General features: G+C 37.7%; 1 protein-coding gene across 1 annotated transcript in view; it reads right to left on the bottom strand.

Moving 5' to 3' along the window:
- The window catches only part of TLN2 (talin 2), a 219,549-nt gene that overhangs the window by 155,616 nt on the left and 36,982 nt on the right, over nucleotides 1-26,951 (bottom strand). The window lies entirely within an intron of this gene.

The raw sequence follows: 26,951 nt of genomic DNA, 5'->3' as shown, positions 1-26,951 counted from the left end.
TGGCTCCAATTTCTATTTTTCTTCTCAATAATAATAATAATAATAAAAAGTAACCAAAACTTTAAGCCAGGTTGACCATCTGCATGGTAGATTTTAACCCCATAGAACCAAGTCTTGTATTAAAATAATCTTGATGTTTTAGGTCACGATGCAAAACGTAAACATGTGACATGGGTCTAGGAAGCTGTCTATAACATCACCTGCCACAACATGCATCCCAAACACACTGGTGACTGCACATTTTCGAAGTATCTTTACTGTCACAGTTCTAGGTGCAACCTTGAAATTATTTTTCTGTATGCAGAACTCTGACCATGAACAACACACAATCATTTAAAAAGATACATTTCAGAACTGTAACAATTCACAGGCTATGTCCACTACTCAAAGATTTCAACCCCAAGTTCCTTAAAAACAAAATATAATTGAAGTTAAAAGAAGAAGCATCACTGGAGTGTGCTGTTCATACTAGCAATTCATTTGCTAAGAACAAAAAATGAACAGTGCACATTTCTGAAACAAATGTAGCATTACAGAACAGTAACAAAGAAGTATAACCACTTAAGTTTTAATATGATGAAAACGCTTCAAGGTCACCGCCTGAATACATTCACGATTAGGCCTACTAGTTACCACTACTTTCAGAGACGGAATAAAGCAAAAGGAAGACAGACAGGCAGAGAAGTCTGTCTCTACTCTCTACTGCACTACTTGTACAGACTAACTCTTAGCAGTTCAGATTATGTAATCCTTTAAAATGTACATCTGAATGCCAAATTGATTTAAATCAATGTGGTTCAAACAAATCTCTTATTATATATCACACTGGCAAGTGCAAAGGCCATTCTGATTCAGTTTGTAGAGGTTTTACAGAGCTCATTTCAAAATCAAACTCTAATTACTCATTTTCCATGTAGGCACAGCAGGTTTATTTCATACAAAATACCTGGAACACTAAGATGTCAGCAAGTGTGACACTACTGAAGATGCGCTTTCCTTTATTGTCTTTTTCTTTTCCTTTTTATTTTTTTTTAGTTGACTTCTTAAAATTCTTGTTACATACTGACAAAATTCTTGGATAAAATAAGTATATAGGAGAAAAGGAATCAAAGAACACAGCACCTCAGATTTCAGGTTTCACTTGTCCAGGAGTTTTTAAAACAGTGTATTTTCGGAGATCTTCAGATTATCAGTTAATTCTGACAGCAGCTAAGATGACTCTAAAGAAAAGGTATGTACTCAGGGACTGAGTTCAAGAATTTGAAGAAATTACTAGCACTCAGGCTCCTTGCTGAGACTCCGTAACTGATTCGCAGAGCTCTAGACTGTTCCTGTGGAAAGCAACACAATTAACAGAACCTGAGCCTTTGCCTAGCTTTTCAGCGAAGAGTCAGGAGGTAACTAATCAATTCCGTCTGCAAAAGTGCATGTGATCACATTCCAACAAATGGGTTTCCAGATCCTTCATCATAGCTTTTTCCTCTCCAAGCAGAGGGATTTCTATGAAGGTACAAGACAAGACAAATTCAGATAAGAGCAGGGGCATATTAATAAGAATTAGTAAAATCAAGTCTTACTGAAGACTTCAAGTCTTGAAGGCACCTTACTTTAAGCACAGCCTCCAGGACAGATTAAGTCTGCTTTAAGGGAAGTTGCTTCAGTTTCATTTTACATTTTTTTCTGCCTCTGCTGAATCAACATTTTCCATGCCAAAGCAAAAAAGAGCTATAGTGTTTCTAACACCAAGAACAAGCATATGCAGCTGTTGGGCCAGGCACACTGACATCATATATTGATGCAGAGTCAAACACTGACTTCCTGACATAGTAAATATATCCAGGCATACTATGTTATTGGTCAGCAACTGGGCAGTAGCCTCTGCATGCGTGACTAATACAATCTAGTACTAGCTATATAATTTGGGGAGGAGTGGCAGCATAAAAATTCGTAACAATATCTTAATACTTTTACTTTATATCAAGGCATTGTGAAGCACAGGCCATGGTATTCAAAGCAAAGAACAGAGCAGCTTGTTACAGGACTAACAAAATGAATTCAAGTTAGAAGCGTGTAGACCCCTCTAGTCACTGCCATTTGAACAAAACCCATTTCTTTCTCATTTGCCAGTCTCTTAGTGTATCACACAACAACTACCATCAATTGCCAACAGACATGTTTAAAACCAAAGGAAGCAGAAGATGCTATTTCACTGTTACAGGACAAAAATTAGCTGGGCATGTCTATTTTATAAAATTGCAAAAAGTAAGCGATGAAATACTGCACAACATTAGTGGGATGATACTCTGAACAGAAAGGTTAACACACTCTTGGGTGTGTTTTCCTGTGTGGCGAATTCCTTTTTATTTAAGCAAATGGAAAAAACAACTCTAGCCCTATATCACAGGTTGTGGTAATCTCTACAAATTCAAAGCAGCAAGAACTGACTGACATAGTGCTGCAAACTTTCTTTCCTCCTTTTTGCCTTGAGAAGTCCATTTCCATGAGTGTGCATGCGCTATAAAAACCTTAGAACACCAAGTAGTCCTGCAAAACTACGGAGCAACGATTGACCAAAAGTCAAAGCCATACGTAATGCCTTTTTTTAATCCTCTCACAAGTTGCTGCTGTATAATGTACTTGTCTACCAGCATTAGCCACACAATTAATTTGTATTACATTCGCAGCTGCAAATCTTTAGTTTTTAAAACAATTACAGCAGACTATGCCAATAGCAATTTGCCTTTACAATTACTACTGACACAGATCTCTCTTCAGGGTACTTTCTTTCAAGTAGTGTTTAGGTTACTGAACACAAAGAAAGTTATATTTGGAGCTTCTAAATCACTAACTACCACAAATCAACTGGGTAAACTATTGGATTCAGTATTTACTTCCCCTTCCCACACTCCTTCCCTTTGCATCCTTATCTTGCTACCACTGGAAACAGAATACATGGCTTTCTACATTTCAACCATGTATTAAAACACCATGTTCAGAGAAAACCAACACAAACAATGTCAAGCCACAAAAAATCCTTGTGAAGTCTCAGGATCCAAGTATGCACCAGTAGCAACCAAACTTGATTTGTTTGACCAACATTTTGCCTGATCTAGAAGACTGGCACATTTGATTAAAACAGTTCTACTTCTGCCAACAAGGCTTCTTAAATTTTCTTGAAAAATTACTGAAATTCAAACTATTCTTCAAAAACAATCACAGATTGAATAAAGAACACTATTTCTTCAATTGCTAGAAGCTCAGGATGATCACTTGTCCTATTCAAGCAAATTTCATGGCCATAATAAAAATAATTTTAAAAGCAATCCCTCTCCCCAAAAAACACACAAGATTCAAAGGCAATCTCCTGATGACCCTGTTTTTCAATATTACAGTTGTTAACTCTTTCTACATTTCACCCTTTTTTATCCAGACCCCTTTGCCAGACTCCAGCTACCAGCTAGGCGTATATTTGCACAGTTTCAAGGCAGAGATCAGAAACAGGACTTGATTCAAACTCTAAATAGCTCAAAAGCTTTTGTCTGTCATTCTTTCCCCAGCACTGATAACCAGTAGGCTTAACCTTTCTGCAGACACGGCCAGTAGACACTGCTGTTGCTGTTGTTAGCTGCTGCTGCTATTGTTAGCAATAGAACTATGAGCTGCTGCTATTGTTAGTGGTGCTGCTGTTAGTTATTGAACAGAAACCATGCAGCCATCAGATATCCTTGCAGTAAAGGTAACATGAGTGCCTGATGTCAATTACTGACAGTTAAGCTGACTGAAAAGTCTACTGCTTTACCAATATCGTATTTAAATATGTCACTGTCATTTTATCAAGTGATACTGCAAGGTTATCATGAAGTTACAAGGTTGTCTGCAATGTGTAGACTGAAGGGTGAGCACTTTGTCTCAAACTATGATATGAAATTCACCGATTTGGGCAAAAATACCTGCAAATAAAGTTAGTTGCAATACGTATACCAGTTTCAGGAGTGTAGATTTCATCTCCAGGACTTGTGCATGAGATGAATATGCAAGAAACCAGTAATAATCTTTTAATAGACATATAAAAAACAAACAAAAAACCCACCTTGAGTTGAGATCACTATTTTTTTAATAGTATTTTACCAAGGTAGGATTACCGCCATTCTAATGGTCTAATTCAAGCTACCTGGATTCAGCAATAAAGTTTGCCTTCTCAATTTATTCCAAACAGAACTACAGTCCATTTATACAGTAGCAAAGAAAGCATACTATTTACTTTTTTGGCATGACTAAAGGGAAGTTTGTCAGCTTTCCAAACACCTTCTTTGAAAACTGGGCTGCTCTATATTTGCACCCAAAGGGTTAGTAGACTAACGGTTCAGAGAATCCAAACTGTTGGGAAACCACTCTGTCAATATAAAACTTTGTTTTAAATTATTATATTGTCTTCATTGGTTTACCAGATTGAAAAGGTTCTTTTTAAAGAACAGTGGTTTGTAAAATCTCCTTATTTTCAGATCGAATAATTACATACTCAAGCAATACATTAACTACTCTGATGATAAGAAGCATATCAGAGTCACAAACTTACTAAATGCTCATGTTCATGTTAGTATAGGAATAGATTGTTTAGAAAGAGAAATGATTTTGAACTCAAACCAGAATGATCCAAGCTCACCAAAACTAACTCAATGTTCCATCCACTTGTTTTATTACTTGGCCAGAGCTCAGCAGCATCGTGCTGTCCAGCTCTGTGTACCTTCAGGAGAATTTTCAAACAAGTGGAACAGGCCAAGCCCCACTCTGACAGAAAGCAAGTTATCCAGGAATGTGCAACTACACTAACATGTGGAGATAAGACAGCTCTGAGCCAAGTTTATACACACACACACACATATATATACACATCTGTGTGCACATTAATATACGCACACACACATTCATGTACACACATTTATATACCTTACATATTCATTTTACTCATATATACATACATAGAGATAGATATAGATGTATTTTTTTAAGACATGCAAATATCCACACAAACCCTTCCTACTAAGTTTGTAATAGCTTTAGCTTGGAGGTCTTTCTATACAGGGACACCACATCCAGTATTTTCAATGCAGTCAAGTCTAGAAGTTTCCAACAGCAGGAATTTCACCTGAGGTAAACTCAGCATTCAAACTCATGAGCAGCTAGGAAAGAAACAAGACTCTGGCAAGTCTTCCTTAAAACACAAAGGAAAGGAAAGAGCATCTGACAAACAGCTGCAAAACCAGTCTTCCCATGACTCACCCCGGAAGCAGCTCCAGCTTGAGGCCTGCAGCTCTGCTGGGGCCAGCTGCTGCGAGCTCTGGAAACACTGCCCAGGGACTCACTGGCACACAAACCCCCAACCAAGCGCAACCCCAGCCTTTCAGTTACTCCACCACACCTTTCAGTTTTCCTGTAGACTGTTTCTTCTCAGAGAAGGATTTTATTCATATTTCTACTTTACAGTAGCGGCTACAAACCCATATTAGAATCCAGAAGTCTTAGGCCATCTGCTACTCAAAACTGCTCATAGTCACAAACTTCGCAGGTGTTACAGCTCAAAGAAAGAAACCCAGTGGTGAAGGAGGAGATGAAAGCAATTAGAGCACACCACGAAATACACCAGCAACTGCACTACTAAGCTTTTTTAAAAATCAAGGGCATCTGGATGCTATAAAAAGGCAAATTTTGCACAGTCATATTGTGGCATGATTCACAAATATTTACAGTCAATAATTTTAATAATACACAAAAATACTGGATTTTGTAGTGCTGGAGGAACTTAGTTTATCTCAAGATATACTAAGCTACTAACAAATTCCACAGAGGTGCCCATATTCACCTAATGATTTCAAATTGCTATATTTCTCTACTCCATTCTTGAGCTCTAGAAAATGCACACACACCCCCACAAGCGATTCCTTTAGAGAAAATAAATCAATACAGCAAGCCTCATCTTTAGACTGCACAGCTTGAGGTAAGACATCTCCTCAAAAACTAGATAGTTATTCCACTGAAAAATCATTAATTTATCAAGGTATCTTCAAAGTAATATCAAATGAAAATCTGCTGACAGACCACACGTAGTAGGCTATCCCAAACGATGAGATGCTACTTTGGAATTCCAGGAAGAAAGCAAATTACAGTTTTCTCCGAATATTTATCATCATAGCTCTGCAGCTTACAGTATGACGTCTTCACCAACATTGTTTGTATTGCTGTGGCTAGTTCGAGTCATGAATTGAAGGTACCCTCCTCATAACATAAAAAGAGCTTAAGTACAGAAATTCAGTGGTGAACAGTTTTCCCATCCTCCTACAAAAATGGCCTTTGCAGGTCAAGTTACATACTACTGGCAATCAAACTACTCCTAATAATTAGGGGGCACACTATTATATTTATCTGCACTTTCATATCCCTTTGAAGTGAAAGAGCTAAAATCTCAGGAAACCTCCACACTGATTTCTACTATGCAGACTATGCAAACATTCCCTACCCCTGTATTAGATATCTTTTATGTCTCTGTACATTGCTCTAACGGGACACAGGCACGAAGCTCAAATTTTCATCATTTGGAAATCATTTCTAAAAAGTACATCCTGGTAAGTCGAAGAGAAGGAAATAGTTTGCACTTGAAGATTGTTTTTCAGTTGCTACTAGCTCCGTTACTGGTAATGGCATAAATAAAAACACATCGAACCCCAAAACTGCTTACATAAGCAGCAACTGCTAATGCAATTAGTGCGTGCAGCTCAGGAGTCCAGAAAGAGATCATAAGCCTCCACCTGAGGCCCATGGATGTCTTCTGTCAATAGAGGCTGTCACTCCAGGCAAGCTCCTGAGACATTAGAAATCAAGATCAAAACCAAATACACTAAAAATCACCCAAAGTAAATTCAGTTGTCTAGAAACCAAAGTGAAGCACTTCCTGATCCAAGAGCACCATATTTCCATCTCCAAATTAGCCCACTCCCATTAGCAACTGGGCTACAGTGCTCCGTAATACATTACCAATAATAAGCTAAGTAATAAAGTCTTGTGAGAATTTAAGACAGTAACTTTTAAATTTTCTTCTGTATTTACAGGTCATCTTCATACCACTATGATTTGGGATCAAGCTTACTGTACAGTATTTTAATCTCAGTAAACTTCTACTCTTCTAAATTGCTTTTGATGCACCTACCTCTCCAACTAACATCAATTCATACAAGTAAAGGAAGTTATAATCACACAGGTTAAGAATTTGAGCAGCTACCCCCTGTAATAGCGATTTGATCCCTTTTAGGAGGTATAAACCTTTTGACATTGCATTCAAATGAGACAGAGCAATATAAAATGCAGCTTTATCACCACTACTTACTAAAGCTCTTCAGTAACTCAGAATTTAGTACTACTACAAAATGAACTTTATATCTACTAGAGCGTACAACAGAGTTACGTATAAAGCAATGCTCTCTCTGTCTGTCTTGCCCTGAAGGACGCTCAGTCAACGTTTCAGAAAAGCGGCATATCTTTGTGCTCTGACATCACTGAATTTATAGGTCTGTTACCTTAACCATGCCAAATCAATTCCTTCCAACTGAAATATGCTTTGGCTTTCACAAGGCCTTCCTACAGACATAAATATTTCAGTTCCAGTCATTTCCTGTCATTTTAATTGCTCAAGTCCCCTAAAGAACAAAGATGATGTTTTGCAGTGTTCACAAGCAGGTTGAACAGCATTTGCTTTCTCCCAGGGGAGAATGCTGTCTGGAATAACTATTTAAATGGGGGAAGAAGAAGAGATAATGCTGACAACACATACACAAGAAATAACTGTTTTTGAGCTTTAGTCTCAATGAAGAGTATAAATAGCACTTTTGCTTTTCTTAAAAAAGAAAAAAAAAAAAAAAAAAAAAAAGAGAGAGAGAGGTGTTCCTTTGACAGAACTAAGCTTTCCAATTATGTGTTTCAGGGCTGAGGCACTGCATGTGCTACATAGCAAAATATAGAACCACCTCTTCCAGAACGTCATTATTACTTATACTCCTAACTAGGTGATCTCAGACCAGGATCTTTTTAATAATTTTTTCATTCAGTTAGGCAAGGAGCAGGTAGGACTCCATCAGCTACACTGTGTCCTTAATATCTTTAACAGTGTTCACAGACCTACTCGGACGAATCGCAGGGGTTAGGGCCCTAGAAAGAAGGGAGGGGGGAGTCCAAGACAGCTGGTTAATTTCCAAGCATCACTTCCTTCAAGCTCAAGAGCAGCGCATCCCTATGAGTAGGAAGTCCAGCAAAGGAGGCAGGAGACCTGCATGGATGAACAAGGAGCTCCTGGCAAAACTCAGAGAACAAGAAAATACACACAATGTGAAAAAAAGAGATAGGCCTCTTGGGAGGAATACAGGAACACTGTCAGAGTACGCAAGGATGTGACGAGGAAGGCTAAGGCCCATAACAAATTAAATCTGGCAAGGGATGTCAAGGACAACAAGAAGGGCTTCTTCAAATACATCAGTAACGAGAGAAAGACTAGGGAAAATGTGGGCCTGCTACTGAAGTAGGCAGGGGCCCTGTTGACGAGCGATACAGAGAAGGCAGAATTACTGAATGCCTTCTTTGCCTTGGTCTTTACTGCTAAGAACTGCCGTCAGGCAAAGCAGATCTGCGGAGAATGACCTGAGGGGTCCTAGTGAACAAGTTGACCATGAGCCAGCAACGTGCCCCTGTGGCCAAGAAAATCAAAGGTAACCCGGGGTTCATTAGCAAGAGAGTTGTCAGCAGGTCGAGGGAGGTGATCCCGCCCCTCTACTCAGCCCTGGTGAGGCCTCATCTCGAGTACTGCGTCCGATTCTGGGCTCCCCAGTACAAGAGAGACATGGAGCTACTGGAGAGAGTCCAGCAAAGCACAACAAAGATGATTAAGAGACTGGAGCATCTTTCTCATGAGGGAAGGCTGCGAGAGCTGGGCCTCTAGCCTGGAGAAGAGAAGACTGAGGGGGCACCTTATCAATGTGTATAAATATCTGACGGGAGGGTGTCAAGAGGATGAGGTCAGACTCTTTTCAGTGGTGCCAAGCAATAGGACAGGAGACAAAGGGCAGAAACTGAAACACAGTTTCAGTTCCGTCTGAATACAAGGAAACACTTCTTTTCCATGAGGGTGACAGAGCACTGGAACAGGTTGCCCAGAGAGGTTGAGGAGTCTCCTTCTCTGGAGATATTCAAAACCCACCTGGATGCAATCCTGTGCAATGTGTTGTAGGTGACCCTGCTTGAACAGGCGGGTTGATTTCCAGAGCTCTCTTCCAACCTCAACCATTCTGTGATTCTGTGTCTACATCCTGAAGGCTCTTTTTTCCTCAGACTTCTGTACTGAAATAGTCTTTTTCAAATCCTTGAACTAAATTAGCCCTGTAGTTGTACACACAGGTTGTCTAACCTCAAGTACTATTTCTTCAGTCACTACTTAGGCCCCATACTGGAGCTGCCTCATTTTTGGCTCTTCTCTTCTCAAACTGTGGTTCATCTGTCAAGGCAGCTCCCATAGTTTTTTTCCCCATATACCAGCCCAAGCCTCCATATCTTTCTGAGAAGAAACTTACATCAGGCTCTTCCTTACCATACCCAAGACATTTTGTTAGAGAAAGCAGTTTGCCTTCACTCTCATGTAAGTTATTTAAAGACTGTAAAAGCTTTAAGTATTCAACAGTCTCAGTCACCTGGACTTCATTTCAGTTGTTTAACATGATCATAGACCTTCAACACAGCTGCTGTAGATACAAACAATTCCCTTCACTTGCAACTAAGCGCAATACAGCATGGCTAGGATCCATTGCATATAGCTGCAGTGCTCTACTGCAGGAAAAACTGTATTTCATCACCAAGCAAAGCTATTAGTATAGAAGAATGGACTGAATCAGACTTTAGATAACAAAGACCCCAGAAAAATATAATACATTTTCCTCTGATTTGCCATTCATCATCCTAGAGTTTCAACCAAAAAACAAATAAATCTTGACTTATTTTCCTAGTTAGTCTTTTTGAGAGGTCACTGTGACCCCACTGCAGACTGCACAGAACGAAGGCTTTAGAAACAAAGGGGCAAAACACTGCATTCTTAGCTCCACTATGCCACAGCATTTCAGCATTTTCAGAAGACTGTACAGTTGATATTCAAAGTTAACTCCCAATGCTGTACATGCACTGTCTGCCGAAGGGACAGATTTCGTTATGTCCTGAAAGTACCTCCAGATTTCAAAAGGAGAAATTACTGTTACAGCTCAGCTGGGTTGTCTTAACAGCCTTGCTAAAGCCTCTCTGGTTTTCATCCCAGAGTCTCACATCAGGATAAACATATTTCCTGCGTGTTAATTCTTTGAGTATATAAAAAACATTAAGTTTTAGTCAGAACAATCTATTTAACAAGAAAGAGGAACACAAAGTATCATTTGTATTGCAGTCCGCTTGGAACACTTGTAAAGTGTTTGGGAACTTTACATTGATTCTGCAAACAATATTCCCTAATCTTTTTGACATTCTCTGCCAAAGTCTGAAGCAGTACATTCAGAATTTGCACTAAAAGCAAAATTTAATCCTCATGATGTATGGCCAGTTCTGTGCTTTATTTTATTAGTTAAAGGTAGTACATAGGTGAAAACTAACCTCACTGTCCCAGATACATCACTGTACATAAATACAGACAACAGCACCACAAGTTAACACACAGGTATACTCACGTTAATGATAAATGAAGTTCATGTAAACCTTTAGATCTGAAGGTCTAGTAATATAATCATCCAACTATCAGCTTGATCTTTTTGACTAAAGAATGGACACTAACCTTAGATGCAAACAACCTGAAGCTTTTGCCCAGTTTTTGTTCTCAAAAATGACTGATATTAAAACTTAAGGGTCTTAAGAATACAACTTGTTCTCTTTCATAGTGTCTTAAAAAATGGTTATTATCATTAGTTTTCTTCATTTACCACAGGAACATAAGAACCAACATTAAGTAAATGATTACCACAAAGCTATGTAAAAGCCATTTATGTGAACAGAGAAAGTGAGCATGTCCATGAAAACTGGTGATATGCTATGCAGTTGTATTTGAGTAGATGGCATTTACCAAGCCAGTAGGCCAGGCAACAATATCAGAGTTTAACTTCCATATTCACTGCTCTGTATCTTACTCTGCATCAGTTATTTTATCGATCTCACCATGAAAACCTCCAAGTGCTCCTGCTGATTTTCTTATGTGATATAATCCACATCTGTGTATTTCAGAAGCAAAACTACCAATTTGTTCAAAAATTCACAGCAGCTCAACTCGGAGATACTGGGCATACAAAATGAGAAACTAAGTAACAATCCCAAGAGCTCTTGCTGGACCCAATACTAGGCAATAATTAGCTGCCAGCTAAACTACAATTAACAAGGTCAAATTTAAATAGCATAGAAACTTTTTTGAATGGCTAACTTTAAATGAGGCACTACATAAAGACAAAAATATTTCTGATTTTTTATCTTTTTACCTTTTTTATCAGTGCAATCCAAGAGAAAGAAAACTGAAAAATGTCCTTTTAGATCAAGTATTAGCTTAGATAGTTCATAACTACTTTCTGGATTGATTTCACTCCAGCTGCTTTCATGAATGATTAACACTCAAGCCTCCTGCAACTGTGTGCTATTTGCTACTTAGAAAATGCTTAGCTGTGCAAACAGATGGACAACAAACGTTTAGAAGCAATGCTAGCCAAGAACATCCAAGCCAAACCTCCTTCTGGACTGGCATGGCTCAGGAGGACTGTGGGGGAAGTACCACACTTCTGGCAGACACATTTCCCTCTTGGCTTGCTGCCCCGAGCTTGCAACTAGCAAGCTTTTGAAGAGAAACTACTTTTTTTTCGTAGAAAGCAACTAACAGGAGACAGATCAGTCTATCAGTCCGCAGGCATGTGATTGGGGGATCAGATCTTACGCCTAAAAGAAGCACCTGCAGGACAGACAGCTAAATGCATTATGACTTTAGCCTCATTTAACTAAATTCACGGAATAGTCAGAAGAAAAATTTTTTTTCCAGGTTAATAATCACTTCCAAAATGTCCGATTCCTTTGATACATTTCTCAACTGCTGTTTTTTAAACTAAGGGAAGAAACCAAAGTTCTACTAGTGTCTTCCAAACTCAGAGCTCCGAAATTGCCTAGCACTTCCACAATGCGACCAAGAAAAGGCTGCCCTGCTAGGGTACTGCTTTCTGCCTCTTTGCATCTTCACAGCCAAAATGAAATATATATAGATAGATAGATATTTACACACATATATACACACACACACATATATATACATACATATATAGGAAAATGGAGCATGCTGCAAAAGTAAGGTCCTGGGGACAGGGATCCAGGAATGAAAGCTTACAAAGTCTGAACAGCAGTGAACATTCCTCACATTCAGCAGACAGTGAGCAAGTGAGTAAAAGGCTCTGACAGAAAGCCTGCCTCTTTGAGCTTTTCTCTCCACCCTGAGTTTCTGTGTCTTCTATCCAAAGGGCATGGATGGCCAAATTGATGGAATTACTCAGAAAATTAAAATACGATACAAACGTTTGTCAGAGAAAGCTGAGGGGAAAAAATAAAGTATAAACAACTGCAAGTTTCACTGGATTCTTCAGTGACTTTTCCCATAAAAGTCTTATAGTTTTTTAGCTATTTAGTTAATCAAAAAAATTCTTAATCAGCAATAATAATGGCTTTTTCCGCTGTATATAGTAAAAATACCTGCTTTTCCAGGAAGCTCCAAGTTACTTCCACTCAATACAAACTTGCTGACTAAGTGCCAATAGAAAGCACCAGGTGACTCCAGCATCCCTACGCTGCCATGGGACAGAAGCAGGGCTAGGCCAGTTCAGCTGGGGCAATAAAGGTAGTTATCAGGTCAGTAAATTCCAGAGAATTATTTCATTCTGTCTGTTTGGGAAGTTTAGCAGGTGGTGTTCACATTCCCTAGGAGGAAGGAAACGCATGGTGGAACAAAAAGAGATAAACACAAAGTATTTTTTAAAATATATATTTCTTCTAACTATGCAACAGTAGAAATTATTCTGAGGTTACTCTGTTGTTCAAATTAGGCAAAAATTGCTTAGGGCTCATTTTTCAGTATATCAGGAAAAAATAAAGCCATTTAAATGCATAATTTCCTCAGAAGATTTTTTGCTATAAAATAAAGGCTTTAAACATTTTCCTTGATATACATACTACCAATTATAGGTAATAAAAAAATCTTGTTAAGATGATAAAACTATCACACTAACCTCATGCATTCAACATAGCAAACTGCTGGTTACAGTTAGCTGAATTCTGAATAGGCCAAGATCCTCTGCTCTTTTAGACAGGCTGGAAAATGAGCTAGAATCTCTTAGCCAAAACTTCCAAAACAATTTCACATAAAAGAAGATTTTAAAACTCTTCATTTATAAAGCTTACTAATATAAATGGGTGGCTTAGAAGACTCAACCGTATCAGAAAAGAGGAAACATACACGTTTCAGAAAAAAACTTGCAAAGACTGTAGTGCCTGCCAATAGGATCAGTCTCATTCTGTACCCATAATTAAAGAAAAACCAAAAAGAAAATTAAGATTAAGAAATACTTAATTAAACAAAAATGCACGTCTTCGCAGGTGACATGAAATTACATTCCAACTCCTAGAAAAGCTGATTTAACTATAATACTGATCAAAATCCTCACAGTAAATACTAGTTTCCATGTTTTACTACAAAGAGACTAATGAAACGTGCATATATTTTGTCAATCTAATTAATCTAATTAAAAAGCAATTTGCTTTTTGTTAAATTGCAGGTATACTGCAGGTGCAGCAAGCAAACTGTAGGTAATTATTACATACGCAATCCCTTGTCCTCTCGGCTGGGGCCAAATCCAGCATTTCTGTGACAGAAGTGTTCCTGCTGACTTGATACAAATGCTTTCCACTGATGCCTGAGCTGCTATGATTCATTAACCAAAACCTCTAGCTACCACACAGGGACATTCTTCTTTCGTTAGTCCAAGTCCAACAGCTTCCTCTTCAATTCCCATTTTCCTATATACTGGTCTTGGTCATATTTTTTTGATGGAGATGGGGGAAGAGACTTAAACTTAGGAAAAGCACAGCAAAGTATCATAAAAACTAAACTAGATTATCTGAACCTGTTACGTTAGCGCTTTAGAAATAATAGTATACATTTCTTTAATCAATTATTTCATTCTAAAGTAAATACTGACAAGTTAAGAGTAAGACTATTCTCAGCAGTACCAGTGCTCAGTATTCAGCAGTCAGGCTGAGAACTCATCCATGCACACTTCAGATTTTCTGTCACAAGATTACTAACATAATGTAGTTTACCAAGTGGGTTGGATTAAAAAAAAAAGACAGTTTGCACTTTTGTACTGGGAAGAAGCACCTGGACTTCTACTTGTTCCTATTTCACACCTAAACACTAGCTTGTAAGATTATTATTATTTGTCAATTATATTCCAAAAGCACATAAGGGAAGTAAAAAGTCAAGCCCCCCCTCCCCAAAAAGTCTTAACGGACCATTAATACAGAGTAAACATACTTTGCAACTATATATGTGTAAACTAAAGTAAACTAAAGTTTCCCAAGGAATAAGTTCAATATTAGCACACGAAATAAAGATTAAAACCAAGCTATCTCAAGTTTATCAGTACATTAAAATCTCCCTGTACAATGTCTCAAGTCTCACAGAAAATAAAAAAATATGAAATTGTCCTTGCTTCGGATATTCTCTTATAGGTTTAGTGCATATCTGCAGACTACTGAATTTAGGCAGATGCACTATAAATTAGATTCAGTGGACTGAATGTGTTCCTGAGAACTAAGTAGTGTATCTCTTTACACTGTATATGGAAAAAAGAATAGTAGCATAGACAGCTGGAGGGGATACCAGTTCCCTCCAGATCAGGGTTCTTCAAGATAATAACGGGGCAATGAAGAGAGCAGAAATTTTATCAGCATTTATGAATTGTCAGGCCTTCCAGAGAAGAGTGAAAATAAATGCTTTTCCAAAAGCCCATTGACAGGAAGGTATCTCCTGCATCAACTATGCTCAACTCCACCATCCTAGTCTTCTGCTCTGATGGTTTAATTCTCATTACCATTATTTAAAGCATTTGCTTATATCTTAATGCTTGTAAGAGGAAGCCAGTAGTTAATTCCTTTGTGCTATCTCCACCAATTTCTAGAATTCAAAAAATTGCCTGTTTTGGGCTTAGAGACTGACAGTATTAAACAGTAGTTTTAGTGTATCAGAAAGAAAACTACAGTGTCACTTATTTTCAATGCTGCTAATAAACACAGCTATTAGTTTTGCCTTGCAGAACAACATAAAGCAAAAAAAATGAACTCCTTTTTTGAAAGACTCAATTTTCATTAATACTGAATGTGGTTCATTTTTCGATAATTTATTTAAAGAGAATATAATTACAAATAAGCTTCAGTTTTAGCTTTGTTCCAAGGAAGATCATGCTGGGTGTAGCCCTCAAATCCACACAAAAGGAATACAGAAGTGAGAAGCTGTAACAATGCAATCATGCAAGTATAATGTGTATGATCATTACCTTCCTAATCTTTGTGACACAAGCAGTAGGCAGGACATAAAATGAATGAAAGAAACCTTCATTTGGCAAGTAATACTGACATAATAAATACAAGAATTAAAGAAAATACCTCTGTATAAAGGAAGGGCATATAATGCTCTTGCATCACAATTATGAAATAGAATTTAAATCAAATAGAATGCCCATTATAACAAAAACAAGATAACACAAAATACATAAAATAGCTGTGTCTGCAGGGAAAAGTGTCTGAACAACTTTTTCCTCTGACAACTGTGGTTCAGTTGAGCTGATGTCAGTGATTCTGATAGGTCATTTGCTGCTAATATCTTTAACATAAATCAGGCTTCCAAGAAAGTAAAGTGATACCTAAGCCTACTCATGCACTCAGCCTTTTACAATTCTGAGACAATAAAAGAGATCTTAGTAATTTCTGATATGGAGGGAAATATGTCCTGCAAAGGCCTGAGCCACTAAGCTGCAAAGAGTGTCTGCAAAAAGGAACGCAGGACCTTGGAGATATTAGGTTTCAGTGGAAAGGAAACAAACGCACCCTCACATTAATGCAATGACTTTCCCCCGCGTCATGAAGTGGCTTAGCATTCTCCCAGAGACATCTGCACTTTTGCTTTCCTCAAAAAAGTTACTCTGAAGCAGTTGCAAACAAATTTCTGCTCCTGTTAGCTCCAAGGCCAGCAAATCACTGTACAATAGCTTTCCAATTCCCTCCTTTTAAACAGTCAAGTCTCAGACCATTTTCCAAGGCTTCTCCCTCCCTATGTGGAGGGTTTTTGTGTTAAGAGAGTTCTCACAGCCTTGCCACTGCTCCAAAACATAAATAGTTCTGTAATTTGGTCCTGTTTTACTGCTTCCTGGATGCAATCACATACAAATCTACTCTGAGAATTACAATTAGTGAGCTGTCAGCCTTCAAAAGTGCCACTAATTTTAACAGCGATACCCTGATCCGAAATTACCCTTTGAAGAAGATCGTGTATTTGCAACCAAGAAACAATGGCCTACGCAGAACAGGGCTAGGCGCTAACAATAATTAAGCAATATCAGCAAAAAATTACCCACAACAGGGTTCTAGCTTCACATGTTCCTGCAGGGTTATCAAAGCCCAGCTTTAATCCAAATTTTTCAGAACAAACTTGCACTGTAGTTTCTAAGCTCCATTTCATGGAAAGTGCCACACAAAGCAATGCAAGTTTGAGAATGAGCAGAGAAGACAACATTGACAATTGAAGCACATTTCAGCTACATGAAATGGTCAAATTCTAGCTGTGACCTGACTCGCGATTCAGTGGGGTGATACAAGCTTACATAATAGCCAAATTTAGCCCAAAGAATAAAATCCATGTTTTGGTGGCTATTAACTCTAAAATTAAAGATTAGGAGCTCTTGCACTAAATGAAACATTGCAGCAACTAGTAATCTCCAATAATGAAATATATTTGCAAGAGTTCAGTGCTGCTGCCACATTAACCTTCAAGTACACCATTCCACTATGGAAGCTTCAAGGCAACTTCAAGCTTCAACCACTTCTGCCAGACAGAATAGGAGCTATTTTTTTTCCTCCTTATCTTGTATGCCTCATGCCATAACATGAAAAATATGCCAGTCACCTACAATTGCTTAAACTAACTATGACCACCTTATCACTTCAGCATTTACAAACACCCTGAAAACTAAACATTATCACTTAGTTTGATTTGTTTTACATTAAATTATTCATATGATCTCCTGAGATACTAGTAAGTGCATAGGCGTCAGTAAAATAAAATTAAATGACCCTACCACATCAAAAATAACACCTTTCTTGGTGGGAGTGTAAAAGATCAGTCCTTCTCATTTGCAAAACTTAATTTCTCAATGCTGGACTTCTCAGCTATGCTCAACAGATACACTTAGCTGCTGTACTAAAGCTCTCATCTCAAGTTACACTACTATTTAAGTCTAAAAAGCAATGCATGTGTTAATTAAAGCTGTTAGAGTAAACGTGCAAGTCCTAATGGAAAGTTCATGTGAACTGCATTAACCCATTTATACACATACAATTCAGGCACTACACTGAAGGACTTTGGTATCTTGTTTAATATATCTTTTTGTAGGCAAAAGCTCTCATAAAAGTTACCTAAAAGGTTACTAATTCTCCAGTTTAAGATGGGAAGGGATAGCGAACAGAACAGACCAAGACAGAAATAGGCACACCATCCTCTCGACAATCCATACAGCCAGCTTTGCTTTCTTTCCAAGGTCTTGACCCTTTAAAGTACAACAGTCTGTACAAAACTACAAAGGGAAGAGGATCAGAGCTGCATATCCATTTTGTGTGCCCAAAATAAGAAATATTTCATAGCCTAGTACAACAGATCAAGACATTTCTGAGAACTGGAAATGCTGAAATCATTCCTCGCTTCAGAGTGGTTTAGGTGCCTTCATTCTCCGATTATGGAGAGCCCTAATGGTGACTTTCCCAATAGCAAAGATCGAACCTTTAAAAAGGCCATTAACAAACAAGTAATCTGAAAGCCAAAGGATAGAAAACAGCAGCTGAAGGAGAAAGATACCAGGAAGAGCTCAGCAGCAATCCCTCCTTCTATAGTGGTTTTATAGACACAGACTCTAGCATTTACTTCTGGTGATAAGAGGTTTGAGAACAGTAACTAAACCACAAGAGACTGAAGAATCCGCAAACCACTATTTGTGGGTGTCGAAACAGTTGCCTTAAGTCAATCCGCCACAGAGCTACAGATTTTACTGTTCTTCTCAGTAAAATTCTCTCTGGTCAATACTCAAAGCTCAAATTCTTAGTTGAACCAGCTTCATTTTGATGTGACAGGAAGAAGTGTCTTTTATTTCTAACTATGTGAATATCATAAGTATTAAACAGATCCTAGTTATGCCTAGCAACCAATGGTACAACTGAGCAAACACACATGTAACAATGGGAATATGACAAATCATAGTTAATGCTAACTACGTAGCAAGGAAAAGAAACAATTCTGAACTTGAAAAAAAGCTTGTAATATTTAAAAAGGGAGAAAAACAGGGAAAATTCTTAAAATTAAAAAGATGTTGCAAAGTTATCATAGTAAGGAAACTCAACGTTTACAAAGTCGTTCCTCAGAAGTTTTCCTATCACAAATAGGCAAAAAGCCAAGTCTGGCCATTCAGACTACCAAAAAGCCAAAGCTGACAGCATGCAGGTGATGAATGAGCTAACTGTGCTACAGGCAGCAGCAACAGTGGATGTTGAAGACATGAGAGCCAAGATCACCAAGCATTTTTACAATGGTTGCTGTGGTTTGCAAAGCAAAAAGGTTGCCTAGGCCTCTGTAAGCATTAACAGAATGGAAACAAAATCAGACCTGATACCTCTGCATATCTCATTCTTGTTAACTCCATTTAACTTCAAATTCTTGTTCAGGTAAGGTCCAAGTAGGGACTTGAATAGTTAAACCAAAGAATTTGACATTACCATGACAATGAAAATGCAGATCTGGGTTTTTTTGCCCCCTCTGCCTAAAGAGGCCTGGGTGAACTTCCTGTTAAAATAAACAGGAGCACACATTAATGAAAGACAAACCTCAGGCACAGCCTGCCAGTAAGGAATCCAAATGGGCTAGTTTCCAAACACCTCCCTTTTGACAACATTCACTGAGATGCGTTAGTTTAGAGATCTCCAAAGAATTCAGACTTAAAGCAAACAATTAAGAACTAAGGTAACAGCCTCTCACTGAATGTAAAATGAAAGCACATAAAACCTATTTGATTTTTCTATGCAGTGCAAATTCGATTAGATTCCTCAGTACTTTTAATAAGGAAGAAAATATACAGATTTACTACTTCCTATTTTTCCATATTTAGCTCAACAGCTCTAACAGACCTTTAGATTTTTGGCCTCATAGGCTACATATTACCACATCAGTTATCTTGACTGAAGCATAAGGGTAACACCAAGGCTAAACCTCTATAAATGCTGGGAGAAGTGCTACAGTCAAAGTGAAATTTAATTACAGATCTTTTTAAACAATCAGTGCAATCAAAATCCACTTGTCAGAAATGGTATATACTTACTATTACACATATTACCACGGCACCATCATATACCACAGCATTTAATGTATCTTCTCTCCATTTGCTCCCCTTCGCACTTCGCATATGCCTGTCACAACTGCCACTACTTTGATATGACCTTTCAATCATTTACTAACCTGCTTATAAAGATCAAGACAAGAACAGTATGATTTGAAGCAGAACTTACCTTCGCAGAAAATTCATCTAAATGCTGTACGCAGTACTCTAGTCAGTATTCCCATTTCCTATGCAATACAGAGGTGATTTCCATTTAAGACAAGTCACTGACTCCAATCTCTTCCTGGAAAACTAAGCAGTCTTCATCCTGCCCCACTGCTTGCAGTGTGCTAACTGCCATACAATAAAATCTGAAAAGGCAGGGTGTATGGCACACGGAGAGAGGAGGGATGGGTATCACAAAGAAGCTGCACTACCATAGGACCCAGGCAGCGAGTACTGTACTGGGCAGACCTAATGGGTTGACAGGATTGGGAAGCAGGTGCCACAGTCCCTTCAATGACTTCCCATAAATCCCAAACTGCACGGGCAATGGCTACATGGTCACAAACTCTGGGAAGCTAAATAAGTAATGGCTTACTCTCCACTGCAGAAAAACAAACAAACAAACCTCATAAAAGCAGAAATAGTCGCAGGAGGTAAAGCAAAGCAAGTACTTCAAAGCATTCTAGCTGCAGTACAAACTCAGAACATACAGGCAACAACAGATGAAAAATTCATGCTGCTGAAAAAGCGTTCATCTGTTGCTTATCAATGTTTTTTCTTAAATAGAAAGACTTATGCCTCCTGAATTACATTATATAAGGCTACCTCATGCTACATCTTTAAACAAACTACTGCTGTACTCCCTGTAATCAATTTCCTGGACAAGCAAATGACTAATTTCATTATTAAAACTCAAGAACAGAGAGTAGTTTAAAAAAGTATCCTACCTGGAGAACTCCAATACAGTTCTCTTATGAACTGTGTCATGTTAGCTCCAGCATGTCAGGTATTTCATGTTTTAACACCCACAACAGTTACAGGATACAACACATCTAAATACGTAAGAGTAATAAATTGATTACTGAAGTCAAAAGACTGCCTTGCTACACAACACATTTTACAGTCAGCAAATTCTTTAGAATATCAGTACTAGAAAATATTTTCCAGAGAAATTTCATTTGCAATAGTGATTTTATGCTTTTCCCCAAAACTGGAATTTAACAGGCTTGTTTGTTTATTCCTCCCTAGCTGTTTCGGTTCCACACTTCATTGAAGTCCTAATATCATCTTTGTATCATCTTTTCCTTCCCTAGTAAACCTACAGTTTCATCATTTTAGCAGTAACTTAGAGTAGCTTGCTGCAATTCCCAGGTAGAGGTGGGAAGATGAATTTCATTTCAGATGTTTTGGCAATAGGGAACAGTAATAATATCACAGAAGAAATATAGAGAGGAATATAATGTAGGCACTAGGCATGAAAGCTGCTTCTGGAACGAGCCCTTTCTAAGTTCACACATGCAATTCACATTCATGCTTATTTTTCACCATCTTGTTCAAGATGAAAGATACCTAACCATTTAGTCAAATCAAAATAATAATAATAAACTCATTCTACACGATCACAACAATTTTTCTAACACCTGCACATCCGATTTCTTAATAGGAAATTTGCTGTCTTTGAATAATTACCTATTATATTACTTGTTGAGATTTCTAGGGTGGTGACATCTTTAAATTCCTGAACGCAAAATAAAAATAGGATTCATAAGTATACAAAGGCAACATTGTTCCTTAAGTTACATGCAGCTTCCTTGCAAAAGCCTTACCAACATATACCAGATCCACTAGTTCAGCCAGGTGAGCAGGGTATTTGACCATTACCAATTATGTCTGCAGCTGCAAGGCAGACCGTTCTAGGCTTCAAGTCTTCTAAAATAGTTTCCCAAGATCTTGTAAAGACCTGGCCACATCAGCTGTGCATGAAGCCCCTACCCATCACAGGAACAGTTGCACAATTATGAAAGATGAAAAAATCTTAAACTGCAGAGCCAATTTCCACAGCTTTTGCACTCTTCAACTGGCTGCCTCAAATGCAAAGCAATGACTCACTGATCTTACAAAGGGATAGGAATGTGCCTAGTTCTTGGACTCCAGTCAAATCTGCAATTGAGAAAGCTGATAAAAGACTATCTCTGCTATAGAGCTGGGAATTTCTCTCTTCTACAAGGCTAAAAGGGAACATACATAAGACACACCCATTTCTTGAAAAACTTTGAAGTCCTGAGAATTAAACTCCACTAGCAGTTTACGTTACAAAATTTCAGACAAAAGCTTAATTTATATGATTTTGAACACTCCAAGTCAAGCAAGCACAACCTTAACTGTTTTCTTCTCTTATCTAAAGACTATCTTTCCTTAAAGGGCCCTTGACAAAAGAGTCCTACAAATCACAGATGCATGTGACAATCTTAATCTAAGAAAAACTGGTCAAGTAATTCTTTTCAACCATTTAAAATACTACAGCCAATGGTTTTCTCAGTACTGGGAGCTTTTGTAAGTTTTTCTCCTGTAAGTTGTGCTTCTAGTTCCTGTACATCTCTGATTCCAGGCAGCAGAACTATGTTTTCAAGGGACTATAGATAATAATGATATAAAAGCAAATTTTAAATTATGCATCACATGTAATCTTTGGCACCGTAGTTCCAACGTAGTTAGTGGCTCAGTGGCTTATGCACTGCTTAATTAAATAGCAAGCTAGTTTTACGTGTAATTTTAATACTCATGAATGGTGGATTAATTTAAGATGCAATTTAAAATAAGACAGCTTTCTCCATGACAAAATGGAAGTCTAACATAGAAATTATTTATCTTTGAAGTATCAAGTACCTTTCAAATACATTATTTCTTTGTCACTAAAAGGTGACTTTCTTTTATCCCTTAGCCATAAAATGCATCTTGTTCAGTTGTTTAGCATTGTCAAAGCAGTCGCCTAGAGCCCAGTATTTCTTTACACATTTTCAAAAAGATAACTAACTTATGTTACAAAATAAAAACAGAGCTTTTGGCACAACCTGCAATTAACCTGCCAAAACTGCTTACCTATGTATTTGAAGTATAGAAAATATATGCAAGACATAGATTATTTATTAGAACATCAAAAATAGACCAAACTTCTCATAACTTCAGAAAACAGACACACTTTCCTACATCTAAAAATAAAAAAGGCCAGACCTCACCAGAAGGATCTCAAAAGATTAACCACTGCCAAAGGACAGAATATTGGGAAAACTGCAAAACTATAAATCTTTGTCTGGAATAGAAAAATCAAACATTTCTAAGCCAAATAAAAATTTAAACCATCTGAATCACTCCTTGCTTGAAAAGGAATTCATTGAACCAATTAATGAACCATTAGCAATGCCATCAACAGTTTACATACAAGTTACACGCCCAGAAAAATATCTGATGGTATCAGTATAAATAGCTTGAACCTGCCAAAAAATGCTGGAAGCTCACCCAATAGGGAAAAAAAAAAAAAAAAGTGCAAGGGAAAGGGACTGAGAAAGCCATCAGCTCAAAGAGGATGATCAATTTAATCATCTTTGCTGTGGCTGCCTCAAGAGGCAGGGGGCGCCTAGGAGTCTGAGAAATAGCTGCTCTACGAGTGTGAGCAGTAAGGAGAAAGTGAGGAAGGATTAGGATGCAAGCTGAAGACTAAGAAGGTATCAGGTGGGTTCTTCCAATGCTTCTAGAACAGGAAAACCAAAGCAAGTTACATTAACAATTTCCAAGTTGCCCTGGGTGTCACCAGGCTGAGGTGAAAGATCTTTTAGCATTTTAAATACGAACAAGTTGTTTTTGAAGAGTAAAACTAGCAAAGCTGGTTTTGTGAAGACATGTCCTTCTCCTGTACTCCACTCCTCTTCCTTACTCTCCCCATTCTTCCCTCTTCCCCAGTAATTCCAATTCCTTCATACCCTACATTCCTGTGAAACCTTCTTCATCCAGTGACAGACACTGCAGTGCTTTGTGCCAGCTGAAGCTCCACACACTGAGGAACAAGTTAACACACAAACACTAACTGGTCACTCCACTCCATATGGAGTCAAGTATCCAGAACAGATCATACCTGGATACTACCTGGATCATTTTTCAAAGAGTGGAATTACCAAAAAAAGACCAAGGACACTTTGCACTCTTTGCTTTAATAAAGTAGATTCACAGTGAGACAAGTTTGAGTGTCTATCAGCTCACTGCTACTGTCACAGATGAATTTTGACTCAACTAAGAAGATTTTCCTGCTACTTTTATTTGAGAAGTTTTCCCTCCTAATTCCCCTCATCCAAAATTAGTGGTGCAGCTCTGCCAGGAGCTAATGGTTTCTCAACACTTTGGTCAAGAGACCCAAAAAAGGCAATGTAACTGAAACTGCTTCTAAGCAAAGCAGCTCAGGGACAGAAATTAAGTTTTATATTTAAAAGCTTACTTCATGGTGTTTCCTCTTGAATATCCAACTGCTACAAATCATTTCAGAGAATATACAAGAGTGTAAAAGTTTCCAACAATAAATACAATACTCTCTAGATGGCATGGGGATCCAAAAGATAAGTGAAATTCAAACAAAGTGAAAGAAAAAGCTAAAAATATTTAACAAAAAAAATCTTCAGCTATTTCCATAATAATAATAATGGCAACTGACAAATAAGATGTCCTTACTACCAACTTTCACAAAAGTTGGACTTAAAACATCAAATCCAAAAGTCATAGAAACTGGACAATTTTTTCTTGAACTAGAACACGGCATAGAGAATCTAAGGCAAAAAAAAGCAGACAGGCAGTGACAACCAGGAGTAACAGCTTTATTTAAATTTTGACAGATGTAAGAGAAATATTAGGTACACCTACTTGACAGTATATGAAGAACAAAGTTCAGAGGATATGAAATTAGGTATGCATTCAGTTTAACTGAACACCATTTAAACCCCACTTTTATTATGAAGTGCTTATGTAGTAAAGAACAATGCTTTAGCCTTAACTTCCTGGCAAATATTTCAAAGCCGATTCTGAGGAGTCTTGTCCCAGGAAAAGCCAAGGAATATCCATTTTAACTTAACAGTAACGCCTGCACAATTTCTTAAAATTTCACACCTCCTGGAATATAAATTGATGAGACTTTCTTAAGAGTCAGCCATAGCACTGAAGTTTTCTTCATTAAGTGGTATAAACTGGCTCTGCACTTTAGGAAGAGTGCATGTATTAGGGCAACACTGAGTAGTTCTCGAAGACTGAGGACTCCTCAGAGTATAATCTTTTTTGAACAAAGGGCCCCCTTTTTTTACCTACTTCATTAAGACAGTCAGCACAAATATATATAATTAACTTCCACATTTTATTTAGACTGCATGCAGCTACCATATTTGCAACAAAGTATGCTTGTCAGCAGTATACAAATACACAACCTGAGATTGTAGCAAGTCTTCTAAGAAGCTGAAATATGAACTATTGGCAAAATTCCTAGAATTCAACTGGAACAGAAGTCAAGGACACTGCCACCACTACAGGATTACTGATATAGCAAAAGCCTTAAAATAGGAAGAAATTTCAGTTGCAACTTAAAACTTAGCTTGTAGCTCACTGAACTAGTCAGCCTCTATGAAACAGTCAGGTAACCTGGAAAACTCATTCAAACATCAGCTTTATTACTGGATTGGAGTAGCTAACTAACATTTGTGTTTGTCAGGATATAGCTCTTTCCTTTCCCCTTAATGGTGTTTACTTCTCCCCTACAAAATTCAAGGCAAGAACAAGTTACCATATACTAAAATTTGTTATGGGCTATTTAAATAAACTAAAATCAGGGGCTTGCTTATAAGAGTTCACCTACGAATATACACACAGAGAGAAGAAAAAATAAAGTAAAAGATTCCATTTTCATTCTTTTATAGTATTTTCATTGTCTTTTCAAATCTGAAAAATGTCAGTGTTTCTTGCAGTGTTCAGAACATTAACAAATTAGAAGTTAACTGATGGTTTCAGCTTACTTTGAGGTTCAAACTGTCAGTTATTTCCTATTTGCACAATAAATGTTCACACCTGCAGATAATTTAGTGTCTACCTGCAAACTGAACTGTGAAGCAGTTCAGTGAAATAAATCATTCTTGACTTCATAGCTCTGTAGGAAGAACCAGATTTAAGTTCTTCAGAGAGACTCCACAGAATAGTGATTCATCAAAAAAACAGGATAACATGGAACTGCAAAGTTCATTAACAAGCAAGATTCACAGTCAAAACTATTCGGTTTTAACTGTTTTACTACCTGATATGGAGAACTTTTCAGCATGTTTGCATTTTCTTGCATAGAAAAATTCAAACCATCCTTTCCACAAACTCCAAAAGCGATGCACATCTCAAGGTAACTCCCTTAGGCCTGGCCAGTTTCCGCAGTAGCCACAACTGTCAATGTATAAATAGTTACGGCCCAGAGTGCAAGCAAATATCAGCAGTGTAGCAAGTACCTGAAGCAGTCTTGGGGTGGGGGGATGAATTCCAGACAAGTTTGAGTGTTGACTCTTCAAAATAAAGTTAGCATTCAAAAACTTAACTAATTGATACTAAGAATCAGTTGTACTTGCACAAAATCAGTCATGTTAATGGAGACAGTTTATTGGCCAGTGAGGGAGAAAAGTGAGTTTTATTTATACTTGAACATTCTTGTACTTGGAAATAGTCTCAAATAAACCACTTATTGTCCTCTAGGAAAGCTGAATTACCATGCCATTCACAAAAGGAAAAAAAAAAAGATATCACCAAGATACTGGTAAGTGATGAAAAAGATCTAATTTTCAGAGTAGGATAACTGATGCAGAAGAGATCAATGGAATCTCTCAAAAGGACTCCATTCTGGAAGTGCCAAGAATAAAACCAATTTTCAGTCACAACATTCAAATCACGTTTTGACTAAAGTGTTTTCATTTTTCTGCCTCTAGTCATAGCAAATCAAGTTGATAAAAATAATTTGATGGGTTGCTTAAAAAAAAAAAAAAAAAAAAAAAAAAAAAAAAAAAAAAAAAAACTGCCATAGTATGAAGCTCTTGAAACAGCAGCTTTTCCTGTTCAGCTGTTTCACTGGAACTCAACTATTAGAGAGGAGGACAGTTGTTTGAAATTCCACATGATACATTAAGTATGACATATACTGTAAGGAGCACCTGATAACTTGCTCTTCCA

Source organism: Rhea pennata, chromosome 10 (assembly GCF_028389875.1).
Source record: "Rhea pennata isolate bPtePen1 chromosome 10, bPtePen1.pri, whole genome shotgun sequence".
NCBI classification, from domain to species: domain Eukaryota; kingdom Metazoa; phylum Chordata; class Aves; order Rheiformes; family Rheidae; genus Rhea; species Rhea pennata.
The sequence above is the reverse complement of the archived record's forward strand: the minus strand, read 5'-3'. Positions and strand labels throughout refer to the sequence as shown.